Source organism: Lemur catta, chromosome 1 (genome assembly GCF_020740605.2).
Source record: "Lemur catta isolate mLemCat1 chromosome 1, mLemCat1.pri, whole genome shotgun sequence".
In the NCBI taxonomy this organism is placed as follows: Eukaryota; Metazoa; Chordata; class Mammalia; order Primates; family Lemuridae; genus Lemur; species Lemur catta.
In genome coordinates, this window is record NC_059128.1 from 124,911,774 (window position 1) to 124,926,435 (window position 14,662).

A 14,662-nucleotide genomic window follows, 5' to 3' on the forward strand; every position below is an offset into this window, starting at 1 on the left:
TAACAAAGTCAACTGAAATTCTAGTAAGCTGTTTCTTTTATTGGCACAATTCCATTGAAATGGTATTTTGTATATAAATACACTGCAGCTAAATATGAATAAAAACAGTTTTTGGAGACAGTTTTAGTAAAACATCATGCTGTGAAAATGATCACCCAGCAGAAATCAGGGCTTGCCATACAGCAGCACTGGGAGTGATCAGAAGTCTTAAAATAGTAAAATGAGAATAAGAAGCTTACTGGAAAATATGCCACTCTTGCTTCTGGAAATATGAATTACATTTTCTCTCATCTAACTCAAGCTGAAAGAAATTTAGAGTCTTACTTGAGTCTGTAGGAGGTAGAAACTTATGCCTCAACAATATCCGGACCTATGTTTAATTCACCTGAATTTGTTATGGTTGTTTGTCCTAAGAGGCTTTTAATTGATGTACGGTATTTGAAAATGAGCAACTTCTGAGTTGCCATTGCTTCACAGAACAGGAGGATTCTTAAATATTTTTTTCTTACCAAATTTACTGAAATTTGTGTGCTTCAAATAGTGACAATTCTTAAGTGAAGGTGTTGATACGTGACATTTTCCCTAGCAATATATTTAAAGACTGCAACATTTTAGTAGTTCATTTCCTATTTTTTTTCATAACAATGTAATTGCCAAGGTATTCTTGTGCTCTGAATAAGTTTAGGTACTTTAGTTGCCATCTTGGGGGTTATTAGAAATGGTTTTGGGATTATAATTGATGAAGTTTCTGACTTAATGGGGCAACCATAAAAATGTGTTGGATGTATGGAAGTTGAATAGCTATGACTTTGTTTAGATTGAGTTGATCTTTTGATAGAAGGAATAAAATGTACTTGAAGTGGCATCACCATCCCTTAATCATTAAGTAAGCATGCCCCCAAATAATGGATGCTTATTTGTATTTATTTATAACAAAGCTACTATCTCGTGTCCTTACCTATAAAATGGAAATTATAATACCTGTTGACAAGGTTGTTTGTGAGTTTCAAAGAAAATAGTGACGATCTAAGTTCTTTGACAATTATATAGGGTAGGCAGATTTAAGCAGGCATTATTAAATATTGAGGAAAAAAGTTAATTATCATAGCATGTGAAGGACCAGAAAAAAAACTACAAGAGATGGTTGTTATTTCTATTAAAAGAATAAAACTAATGTATAAAACAAATTCTTAGTTACACTGGCTTGAACTTTAAGCTTTGGCTGTTTTTCAAAGTATATGTCAATAATAAGTGGTTAAGTAGCATACTGGCAGATACTGATATCTGGTTTCATAAAAACAGTGAAACAAACTCATGTTGCTAGTATTTAGATAGCACAATAACACATATATTAATAGTATTCCAAGTATTTTTCGTAATTACTATAAAGTGTATTTTTAAAATTAGTTTTATTACGTACCTCTAGAACATTCTCAATTTCTTAATAGTTTCCCCCATCTCCAACTTTTAACAGATGCAGACCTCAAGTGTGTCCTTTGACTGACCCATTCTATTAATTTTCAAATATGTAAAGTCTGCAATGCCTCCAGGAGACAGGCTCATGGGATTGTAGCTTTAAACAGCTGGAACAAACCGCTTAACTGTATTCCAAGTGCATCTATTTAAGATTGGAGGATAGAAGCCTTCAGCTTTTGTACATAAATCTTGGTAGAGCAAAAGGAATTTGTTTGAAAAGGCTTAGTTTTAGAGTGAATCAAAATGTGCTTTGGTTTTATGCTCTTTTGCCTGCAGTTGAAGCTGTTAGTCTGTGATTTAGAACTGGGTGAACACAAAACTTGATTTTATTCCAGCACAGAATTTTCATTGTCATCATCTTATTTTGTGTTAAAAAAAAAAAAAAGCGGTTGTAAATCACATCACGCGGTTTTAAATATATGTAACTCTTTGGTCTAATGTAGAATATACTTAGGAAGAGGCAGTTTGGCAGGGCGGCAGGCCTGGCATGCCACCCTGGGACAGTGAGCCACGCCCTGGCAGGAATGCTGTAGAAAGTGAGCTTGTCACTAGAAAGGAAATGTGATCGTCCTATAGCTATAGCTATATCCTATAGCTGAGGATATATATGTTTTTAAATTTTCAAATAGAAAAGTTGAAGAATAACAAAAATGGTGAGCACGAGACTTTAGAGGTATCAGAAGGAAGATGATACTGAGAGAAAACTTGGGCAATACCATGTATAGGGATGGAAATGTGCAGTTTATGAGGGTGGACATGCAGGGCCGTTGGAAGTCACATGGCCCAGTGATGGGACAGACCACCAGCAAAGGTAGTGCCACGTTTTGGACCCTTCTCATGCCAATATGTAGGACTATGAAGCATGTATTGTGCGTCCTAACCTCACTTCTAGATTTGTCTTCTATTCGTGTGTTTTTTTCCTATTGAGATATCTTTACTTACTTTAAAATTTTATTTGTGTTGTATGTGTTTTTGTAATCTGGCTTAACTTCATTTTAGAACAAGACTTGGCATAAAGACTTTTTAAATATTGTATTTCCTTTAAACAAGGCTGTAGTTCTGTTTCCTTAAGAAATTCTTGTTCTTAACTCACAATTTTATTGGATTTCTAGGATCAGACTATCAAATTGTTTAGTTCCTTTTTAAATAGTTGCATGTGTCTCCCCCTACCCTTTAAAACAGTTGTATAGATTAATATGTATGGGGGCAGGAGGAAAAAAAGTAGTAATCTGAATTTTATCCTTTTTTGGGATTTTGAAGTATTTCGACAAACACAAATTGATATTTTCAAGAAAATTTTCCTCATGCAATTGAATTATTGTATGTATTTCTGTGACTTCAGTCTTAAGGGAGTAATGAATGACACATACTCAGCTAGACCCTTACAACATTTAGTTACATAGTTTTATCTTTTGGTTATTGATTGATGGGCTGATTCATACTTTTTGTTGAGTACTTTCTTCTATGCCAGTGACTGTATGGACAGCTGGGACCAAAATGTCCAATATGGCAGGCCAGTCTCTGGCCTGTGCAGTCTCCAGTCTCCCTGAGGGTGTATAGATGAGGGGATGGACAGTTTCCATATTCTGTGACAGGTCATGTTTGGAGCTTTTTATAAGAGGCACAAGTACCTCACACTGGCCTCAGAGAAGGGCTCATGGAGGATTTGGTATCTCAGGCTGGGATCTGCATGCTGGCCAGGAGTGGCTCAGGTAAGGGTTTCTGGTATGGATCAGGATGGGAGGTCAGGCAGAAGGAGTGACACAGCGAACACCTGGCAAGAGTGGACCTCTACAGTCCACACAGAAGGTGGACGACCTTCACCCTGAGACAGTGGGAGCCATTGCACTGACAGGTTTCAAGCAGGGGAGTGGAGATACCAGATTTTTATTTTACAGGTAAATTGGTGTAATCTGGGCATGGTGGTGCATGTCTGTAGTCCCAACAGTGCAGGAGGCTGAGACAGGAGGATCACTTGAGCCCAGGAGTTCGAGGCCAGTTGAGGCAACATAGACACTGCTATTAATAATAATCAAAATAAAGAAGGACTGTGGAGATTGGATGGGGTGTGAGATTTCTAGGTCAGGGATGACGGTGGCAAAGTATAGGGAGACAAGAGCTGAGTTTGGTTTGAGACAGGGAGCCTGGAATTCAGCCTGTGCTCTCTGGCGTGTGTGCTGTTTACTAACATACTGAAGCTTCTCCTGCCGTGTGATCCAACAGCTGGTGTTTATTCCAGGCCACTGGGGACTGAGAGGGGGCAACAGGAGACCTCCACAGTCAACCTGAACATACAAGCCCTAAGGTACCAGGTACCAGTTCTTACATATTGACTGTCTCTTCAGAGGAAATGAGAGGTAGTTTTAGTTTTGTTTGTGTTTGTTTGGTATTTGGAGCATAATCAAATAGATCCACCTATAGTATAGTTAGATACATGGATCTTGAGCTGAAGATAACTACATTCTAGGTTGGATATAATAGATTTGGGAGTAGGGCTGCCAGATAAAATATAGGACATTTGGTTAGATTTGAATTTCACATAGCCAATTAATAATTTTTATTTTAAGTACGAGCCATGCAATATTTATATTTTTATTTATGAAATGTATTTGGAAGTCATCAACATTTAGAAGGTAGCATTTTTTGGTAACAGGTGTTGAGACGTAATTCACATACCACCCAATTCACCCACTTGAAGTAGACGATTGAGTGATTTTGAGAATATTCACACAACCATCACCACAATTAATTTTAGAACCTCAAAAAGAAACTTTGCACCACTTGCTGTCATCCCCCAGTCTTTGCATCCTCCCTCCCATCCCAGCCCCAGGCAACTTTCTGTCTCTGTATTTGCCCATTCTGGACATTTCCTGGAAATGGGAATCATGTTCAATGTGGTTTTTTGGTACCTGGCTTCTGTCACTCAGCTCAATGTTTTCAGGGTTCATCCATGTTGTAGAGTGTGTCAGTACTTAATTCCTTTTTACAGATGAATAATATTGTATGGGTATACCACATTTTGTTTATCCTTTTATTCACTGATGGGCATTTTGGGGTTGTTTCTACCTATCGGCTGTTGTGAATAATCTGCTAAGAACATTTGTGTACACGTTTTTGGTAGATGTCTGTTTTCACTTTTCTTGGGCATATATCTAGGAGTGGAATTGCTAGGTCAGATGGTACTCTCTGTTGAACATTTTGAAGACCTTTTGGACTGTTTTCCAAAGTGGATGCATCATTTCACCATTTTATATCCTATTGGCAGTGTATGAGGGTTCTCATTTCTTTACATCCCACCAGTGGTTGTTTTTATCCGACTTTGGGATCCCAGCTATCCTAGAGGGTGTGAAGTAATACCTCATTGTGGTTTTGATTTGCATTTTCCAGATGACTAAAATGACATTAACTATCTTTTCATGTGCTTATTGTCTATTTGTATATCTTCTTTGGAGAAATGTCTAGTTAGATTCTTTGCCCATTTTATTTCCATTGAATTATTTTTATTTAGAGTTTACTTTTTAGAACTGTTTTAGATTTATAGAAAAATTGAGCAAATTGCACAGATAGCTCCCATGCGCCCCCTGCCCACTTCCCAGTTTCTCTTATTAACCTCTTGCATTAGTATGGTACATTTATCAATTAATGAGCCAATATTGATACATTATTGTTAAGTGAAGTCCATACTTTACATCAGCATTCACTCTGGGTTTTGACAAATGCATGATGCCATGTATCCCCCATTGTAGTATCATACAGAACAGTTTCACCTCCCTGCAAATTCCCTGTATTTTACATTTCACCTTGTCTCCCCTCCTACCTTGACAACCACTGATCTTTTTACTGCCTCTGTAGTTTTTCCTTTTCCAGAATGTCATAGAGCTAGAATCCTACAGTGTGTAGCCTTTTCAGATTGGTGTCTTTCACTTAGTAACATGCATTCAGGGCTCCAGCAAGTCTTCTTACAGCTTGATTGCTCACTTCTTTATATTGCTGAATGGTGTTCCCTGTGTATATGTAGCCGTTTGTTTCTCCATTCACCTGTTGAGGGGCATGGTCCTTGCTTCCATTGTTGAGCAATTACAGATGCAGCTTCTGCAAACATTTGTGTGCAGGTTTTTGTGTGGATTATGTTTGCAGCTCACTTGGGTAGGTACCAGGGAGCAAGATTGTTAGATCATAGGGTAAGACTATTGTTTAGCTTTCTAAGAAACTGCCAGATTGTCTTTGAAGTGACTGTACCACTTTGCATTCCCACGAGCATGAATGAGAGTTCCTGTTCTATATCCTCATCAGCATTTGGTACAGTCAGTTTTGGGGGGAGTTTTAGCCATTCTAATAGATGTGTAGTAGTATCTCACTGTTGATCAGTTTGCACATGATATTAAGCATCTTTGGAGACCTTTTTTGTCATCTGTTTAAGCTTTTGTTGAGATATCTATTCAGATCTTTTACCTGTTTATTGAATTTTTTTCCTTTATTGTTGAATTTTAACAATTCTTTGTATTTTCTAGATGCAAGTCTTCTATCAGGGATGTGTTTGCAAACATTTTCTCCCAGTCTGTGCTTTGTCTTTTCATTCACTTGGTGTCTCTCACAGAGCAGAAGTTTCTAATTTTAATAAAGTCTAATATTAATTCTTTCTTTCATGGATTGTGCTCAATTATGTTTTTATATCTTAAAAACTCATTGCCAAACCCAAGATCACCTAGATTTCCTCTGTTATCTCCTAGAAGTTTTATAGTTTTACATTTAGGTCTGTGATCCACTTTGAGTTAATTTTGTGCAAGATGTGAATTCTGTGTCTAGATTAAATTTTTGCATATGCATATCCAGTTGGTTTAACGTCAATAGTTGAAAAGGCCGTCCTTCACCATTGAATTGCCTTTGTCAAAGATCAGCTGATTTTATTTGTGTGGGACTGTTTCTGGGCTCTCTGTTATATTCCATAATCTATTTGTTTATTCCTTTATCAAAACTATGCTACCTTGGCCGGGCGCGGTGGCTTACGCCTGTAATCCTAGCCCTCTGGGAGGCCGAGGCGGGTGGATCGCTCGAGGTCAGGAGTTCGAGACCAGCCTGAGCGAGACCCCGTCTCTACTAAAAATAGAAAGAAATTATCTGGCCAACTAAAATATATATATAGAAAAAATTAGCCGGGCATGGTGGTGCATGCCTGTAGTCCCAGCTACTGGAGAGGCTGAGGCAGTAGGATCGCTTCAGCCCAGGAATTTGAGGTTGCTGTGAGCTAGGCTGACGCCATGGCACTCACTCTAGCCTGGGCAACAAAGTGAGACTCCGTCTCAAAAAAAAAAAAAAAAAAAACAAACAAACTCACAGCTTACGTTAAGGGGTAGGATCCGTTCTCCAGCTTTGTTGTTCTTTACTATCATGTTGGCTATTCTGGGTCTCTTGCTTTTTCATATAAACTTTAGAATCAATTTGTCATGCTGCCAAAATAATGTGCTGGGATTTTGATTGGGACGTGTATCTATAGATCAAGTCGGAAAGAGATGACATCTTAACAGTATTGCGTACTCTTGTCCATGATCGTGGAATATTCCTCTGTTTATTGAGATCATCTTTGATTTCTTTCATCAGAGTTTTGTGGTTTCCTTATCTAGATTCCGTACATGCTGTATCTTGTTAGATTCATGTCTAGATATTTTATTATTTTTGCTGCTATAGCTTTGAAATGGTATTGCATTTCTGATTTTAAATCTCAGCTGTTCAATGCTGGTAATGGAAAGTAATTGATTTGTGTATATTAAGCTTGTAATCCTACATCCATGTTATAATTGCTTATTAGTGCTGAGAGGTTTTTTGTTGATTCTTTGGGATTTTCTTTATAGATACTCATCTAGAGACAATGACAGCTTTATTTCTTTCTTTTCAATCTGTATTTCTTTTATTTCCTTTTGTCTTACAGCATTAGCTGGGAATTTCCGTACATGGTTGAATAGAAATCAGTGGTGAGGTGGGACATCTTTGCCTTGTTACCAGTCTTAGGGGAAAGAATCTCATTTCTCACTATTAAATATGATGTTAGCTGTAGGTATTTTATACACATTCTTTCTCAAGTTGAGGAAGTTCTTGCTGTTCCCAGTTTGCTGAGAGTTTTTATTATTTTTATCATGAATAAGTGTTGAATTTTTTTCTTTCAAAAATTTTTTGCGTCTATCAATATGATCATATGATTTTTCTTCTTTAGCCTATTGATGTGAAGTGTTATAAAAATTCAGTTCTAAATATTGAAACAGCCTTTACAGGCCTAGAGTAAATCTTACATGGTTGTAATACAGGTTGGAAATCCCTTACCCAAAGTGCTTTGTGATCAGAAGTGTTTTGGATTTCAGATATTTTTGGATATTGTAATATTTGCAGATCCTTAATGGATTGAGCATCCCTAATCTGAAAATCCAAAATCCTCCAACAAACATTTCCTTTGAGTGTCATGTAATACCTCAAAAAGTATTGGATTTTGGAGCATTTTGGATTTCATATTTTTTGGATTTGGGATGTACAACCTGTATATGATTAATTTTATGTATTGGATTCAATTTGCTAACATTTTGTTGAGGATTTTTGCATCTCTGTTCATAAGAGAGATCAGTCTAAGTTTTCCTTGTAATATCTTCATCTGGTTTTGGTAATAGGGTAATGCTGGCCTCATAAAATGAGGTAGGAGTGTATTCTCTGCTTGCTTTTTTCTTTTTCTTTCTAGAAAAGATTGAGAGAATTGGTATAATTTCTTCCTTAAGTGTTTTGTAGAATTCACCAGTGAAACCATCTGGGCCTGGTGCTTGCTGATTTGGAAGTTTGCTAATTATTGATTCAATTTCTTTAATAAATATAAGCCTCTTTTTTTTTTGAGTTTTTGTCACTGATGTCATTCAAGGAATTGGTGCATATTATGTAAGTTATCAGATTTGAGGGCATAGAATTGTTCATAATAATTCTTTATTTTACTGTTCATGGGGTCAGTACCGTTGCCTTCTTTCATTTCTGGTATTTGTAATTTGTATCTTCTCTCTGTTTTTCTTGGCTAGCCTGGCTGTAAGTTTATCGATTTCATTAATCTTTTAAAAGAACCAGCTTTGATTTTGTTGGTTTTCTCTGCTGTTCTCCTGTTTCACTTTCATTGATTTCTGCTCTAATTGTGTTATTTCTTCTGCTTACTCTTCCTCTAGTTTCCAAAGGTGGAAGGTTAGATCATCAATGTTAGATTTTTCTAAATATTCTCTATTTTTTGAATATATGCATTTAATACTACACATTTCCCTCTAACCACTGCTTTTGCAGCATCTCACAAATTTTGATAAATTGCCTTTTCATTCTCATTTCATTTAAAGTATTCTTGAGAATTCCTCTTTGATGCATGTGTTACTTAGAATTGTTGTCTAATCCCCAAATCTTGGAGATTTTCCTGCTGCCTTTCTGTTACTGATTTCTAGTTTAATGTGGTGTGGTCTGAAAATGTATGCTGTGTGATTTCCATTCTTTTAGATTTACATTGTGTTTTATGGCCCAGGATGTGGTCTGTCTTGCTGAACGTTCTCTGAGAGCTTGAGAAGAATGCGTGTCTGCTGTAATTGGATAAAGTGTTCCATAAATGTCGGTTAGATTTAGTTGGTTGATGGTATTGCTTGGTTTACCTATATCCTTACTGATTTTTCTGCCTGCTGGGTCTGTCACTTACTGATAGAGGGTGTTGAGGTTTCCAGGTATATAGTGGATTTGTCCATTTCTCCTTGTGATTTTATCAGTTTTGCTTCATGTATTTTGATGCTCCCTTGTTAGGTGTATACACGTTAAGGATTGTTTTGTGTTCTTAAAGAATCGGCCCCTTTTACATTATGTAATGCCTTCTTTATCCCTGAAAATGTTTCTTGTTCTGCCATCTTCTTGGTCTGAAATTGATATATGTACTCAAGCTTTCTTTTGGTTAGTGTTAGTATGGTTTGTCTTTCTTCGTCCTTTTTCTTTTAATCTGTCTGTGTTTTATATTGAAAGTGAATTTCTTGTAGACAACATATCATTGGGTCTTTCTTTTTATGCACTCTGACTGTCCGTCTTTTAATTGTTAAGTTTAGACCATTCACATATAAAGTGATTATTGATACAGTTGGTTAATGTTTACCATGTTTGCAACTGATTCATTGCACTTGTTATTTAAATTTTATTTTTATTACCCTATCTCTTTCTTCCTTCTCTGCTTTTAGTTGAACATTTTATATGATTCCATTTATTGCCCTATAGTTAGCAACATACATTTACAACTAATCTAGGTCTACTTTCAAATAATACTCTGCTACTTCCCAGGTAGTGCAGGTACCGTATAACAGTATTTGCATTATTTTTTTCTCATCTCTTATAATATTGCTGTCACCTATTTACTTATTCATATGCTATGATCCCCCAATACATCACTGCTATTATTATTTTGAACAAATAGCTATCAGATCAATTAAGAATAAGAAAAATAAAAGATTTTGTTTTATTTATTCTTTCTCTGACATTCTTCCTTTATGTAGATCTGCGTGTCTGACCTATATCATTTTCTTTCTCTCTGAAGAACTTCTTTGAACACTTATTGCAAGGCACTACTGGTGGCAAATTCCTTGAGTTTTTGTTTGTCCAAAAGAGTTTTATTTCTCCTTCACTTTTGAAGTATAATTCACTGGAAACAGAAGCCCAGATTGGAGGTTTTTTTCTTTCAACACTTGCAGTATTTCCCTCCAATCTCATCTGGTATGGTTTCTAACGGGAAGTCTGATGTCATGCTTACTCTTATCCTCTAGAGGTAGAGGTAGAGCTTTTTTTCGCTCAGGCTTCATGTTTGAACTTGAAAACTTTGCAAATTAAACTGAAGTGAACTTTTTTTGCTTGCTACTTTGGTCCATTGCACTCAAAACATGGAGCTACATCAGAGGCCCCGTAGTCCTCACTAGAAGACATCATGGTAATATTAATGATTACTCTTCTTTCTTCTTTCTTTTCCCTGACAAACAGAAAAATCCTTTAATTCTGTGGTCCCCCATCCCTGGGCCATGGCCTGTTAGGAAATATGGGCCTTACGGCAGAAGGTGAGCTGTGGTGAGGGAGGGTGTCATCTGTGTTTACAGCTGCTGCCTGTCACTCACGTCACCGCCTGAGCTCCGCCCCCTGTCCCCGACTGTGGAAAAATTGTCTTCCATACAACTGGTCCCTGCTGCCAAAAAGGTTGGGGGTCACTGCTTTCATTTGTTTACCAGCCCACTATAAACCACTGTAGTGCATATAACTAAGGCCAGGTGGCACTGGTAAGTGCCATGATAATCTCTTAGTTGCCTACTCAGGTGAACACTTTTTTGAGGTAAAACAAATTCCTAGTTTTATTTATCTATAATTTAAAACAAATACCCACTATTTAGTATTAAGAAGTAATTATGTTGGTAATCTGAAACATCTAGTTTCTCTTCTTAAACATGTCCTGAAATTTTATTTTTAATGAAACATACAAAGTTGTGGACATATTAGTTGCCCAGTAGAAGCAAAATATGAGGGATAACTTGGTGGGAGTTTATATTAATATGACTTTGTAACGTTTTTAATGCTTGTGAACTTAGGTTGAATTCTAAAACTGAAAAATCTTAATCTTAAGTCTAAGTAAATCTTGAGCAGTTGCTCACAGAGCAACCTGTGAACAAGAATACACTTTTAAAATTTTATATCTCCGATCTGGAAACTTTGGAACATGAAAGGCCAGTTTGAAGATAATCCTTGATCTTAATCTTTCAATAACTCAAATATTCTTAATAAAATTAGCACCATGAGCTTTTGCTTAGAAAGTATTTACTTCTGGCATGATTGATCCAGTCAAGCTATTTAAAAAAGATAATTTCATGGAGCAGTGGTTTTATAAATTCTTTTCTGTTCGGGCCCTTTAAGTTCCTCTCTTCTTTTAATCTAGAAGCAATGAAAAGCATCATACTGGGTGGGGGAGGTGGTATTTACATAGTAGTGAATCAGATTCAAGGCTGAAAAAATTATTTTATAAAATATTCAAGGTATAGGGCCCTTTAGAAACAAATTGTGCTGTTTCGGGAGGGAAGAGCTGGTGTTAAGTTCAGAGAGTAAACCCATTGGGGAGATTATGTTTCTTGCCTCTGAAATATCATTTGCCTTGGGTTGGAGGAAAAAGAAAAAGACAGCCAGACGTTGTGAGTGATCCGTGACCACCTGGTCTGCAGAGTAGAGAACTGGGTATCAGCAGCTGGTAATGCTCCATGGCCAATCAAAGGTAATTGTCCAGCCAGCTCTGGTGGAGAAGCCAGACGAAGTTATTTCTTACATTATAGTTTACATTTTTTCAGGCACAGAAACATGTAAGGCCTGAAGATAGAAATTCCTGAGACCCTGAGCAAATTGTTGCTTTTGTGATTCACACTCTCAGAACAGTGGCCATAAGTATCCGTTTCAAGAGACTCGCTTGTGGGTAGGACGGAGCCAGGTTTGTGAATGCTTGATGGGACTGTGCCCTCCCGCCGGGGCTGCATTTAATGTGACGTCACAGTGCCTTTTGGAAGTTATTGTGAGATTTAGATGGTGATTCAAATATGCTTAGCTTCAGAACTACCATCTTGCATTTATAGTGTTTCTTAATTTAAAAATAGAGAGTCTGTGTGCTCTGCTAAAACAAATGTGGGGAGTTTCTTACCTAGAAATTGCTGACTTCGGAAGAGTCCATTCATCAGAACGCGTGGAGTCAGGAAGCCTGTGATGCTGTCATTTCCCTCTCGCGGCAGTTCTTGTTATTCTCAGGTGTGGGCATTCCAGGAGGGACGTGTCCAGGTTGTCTCCACATCACAATGAGCAGTGGGGGTTGCTGGGCGCAGAGGTGGAGCATCTCCCACTTCACCAGGTATTGCCAAAGTGCTCTACGTTCCATCCCCAGCAGGTGAGCGGCTGGTTTAGTGAGAAGCATATGTGCAAACCCAGTGGCCTGGATCATCTCCCTTCACTACCCAGTCTCGGGATTGTGCTTTTTCTGCATCCCTTGCTTCAAAGCCAGGGCGGGCGGCAGGTCACATCCTGTTGCCAGGAAGCTGTTGGGCAGCGTGGTCCTGACGTTCCAGATTGGTTCTCGAAGTATATTAACTACAGAACGTTGTGGAATCACTGGCAGCAAATCAGTCTCCAGTATTTGTTTTTATCTAGAGTAAAATGATTTTAAAATATCACAGTTCTTGCCCTCTACAGCTCTCTTGAGGGGCATACCTGTTTTCTTTTACTTTATTTAAAATTATTTTTAAAAAATATATCAGAATTGTCACAATTTCAGCGTAGGATATTTAGGCACCAATTTCTAATGTGCACAATAAAGAAAATTGTAGTATTATTTCTGCAGGAGTTGGCATGGTAGTGACTGCTCAGGAAATGACAAAAGGTAGACCCAGATAGAGAGAGGGAGGGGCCTGTTTCTCAGGAGTGTGGTGGACATGTCGCTGGTCCTCACTTCTCATGATTATGCAAAAAGGTGCACAGAAATGCAAATTCCGCTTGAATAAAACTCAAGGTCAGGGTGAAATTTCACATAATGGATTTAAACATGTGTTTGTGGGCCAGCTTGGAGGCCTAGCCACCGTATTTAACTGTATTTATAGATTATGTGTCCCAAAATTAAAAAAAAAATTTAGAATTACAAGTAAACTTTCTGTGTAAAGTCTGCTTGCTTTGCAGGGAGAGACCGGACAGTGTTGGCTGGTGTTTAATTTGGTACTTTAGGCCTTTTGTTTAATAATCCTGAGAGGAAGGAAAGAGCGAGTTCAGCGTGTGGCTGAGGAGAGAAGAAATCTTGTACCTCTGGGACAGCTGTCACAATGCGTTCAGATCAAATTGGGACCTCTGCTGCCTCCGTTCTTTCTTCTTTTCTTTTTTCTCTCAGTCTCATGATCACTTCCTTGTCCCTGTGTCTGCCTGTTCACCTCTTTTTCTGTGTTGTCGCAGTCACGGACAGTTGGGTATGTTGAGTACTAACTAGGCTGTGTGTCTGGAAACCCAGGTACTGTCCTCTCGTGAACAGGCAGGCATCTGCGGTCACAGTTCGGAGCCAGCACTGTGGAGCCGCGGTGCCTGGACTCGGATTCTGGCCGGGCTGAGAATATTGTGCCAAGAATAAGAATAACAACAACATTATCATATGTCCTCACTTTCCTTATATATAAAATGGGAGTCATAGTAGTATCTACTTTGTGTCCTTGTTATGAGGATTAAATGAATTAATATATGAAATGTGCTTTAGTATCTGGTACATAGTCATTATTAGTATTATCATCATCTTCCTCATTCTGTTTCTCTCTGCCTTTTTGTCAGCCATGTTCAGTGCTGCGTGCCCGAGTTTGCACCAGTCTTTTCAATGTCCCTTTGGCGACATAGGTATGTTTTCAGGATAGTATTTTCTTGCCCTAATAAATGTTTGTTCTTGCCTTTTTATTTCTTTGCTCTCACTCTTTAAAATTGCAATGAAAATTAATACAGTCTGTGATTAGAAATTCTTGAGAAAGTTCTCGAGTTGGCTAAGCGTGCATTTTCTAACGTTTCCTTCACCTTAAAAATGTTGCAGGATATTTTGGACATTGAAAATGAGAACAATATATTGAACACCCATGTATTCACCACACAGCTTAATAGAGAGAATGTTACAGATTCAGATGAAGTCTGAATACGTCCCTCCCTTGTCAACAATCCTTTCTTTTGCCTGCCAGAGGTAACTTCCATCTTGAGTTTGTATTCACAATGTACGATATAATTTTTTATGTTTTAAAACTTTTATAAATAGAATCATACTTAATGCATCTTTCTTTAACTTGCTTTTTTTGCTTGACATTTTGTTAGTGATATTTACTTATGGTAATGAAATAAGCTCTAATTTATTCATTTCCATTGCAATGTATGGCATTATGGGACTAGATCACAAAGTAGCTCTTCTCCTCTTTCTGGGTGTTTACATTGAAAGTGGCCTTGTAGGTACAAGAGTCCCGTGTCCCTACCTCCGGAAATGCCTTTATCTCCTTGTCACTCCTGGAAACAAGCAGTAAATAACTTTTGTTTAGGTTTTCCTTGTACGCATATGCGGTTGCTTCTGTAAGGATCACACCTAAGAATGGGTTTGCTGGACTGTAGGGATGTATGTCTCACTTTATTAGAT

At 37.7% G+C, this 14,662-nt stretch overlaps 1 protein-coding gene across 5 annotated transcripts in view; it reads left to right on the top strand.

Annotated features, from left to right (window-relative positions):
• The window catches only part of MPP7 (MAGUK p55 scaffold protein 7), a 210,289-nt gene that overhangs the window by 89,831 nt on the left and 105,796 nt on the right, over window positions 1-14,662 (top strand). The window lies entirely within an intron of this gene.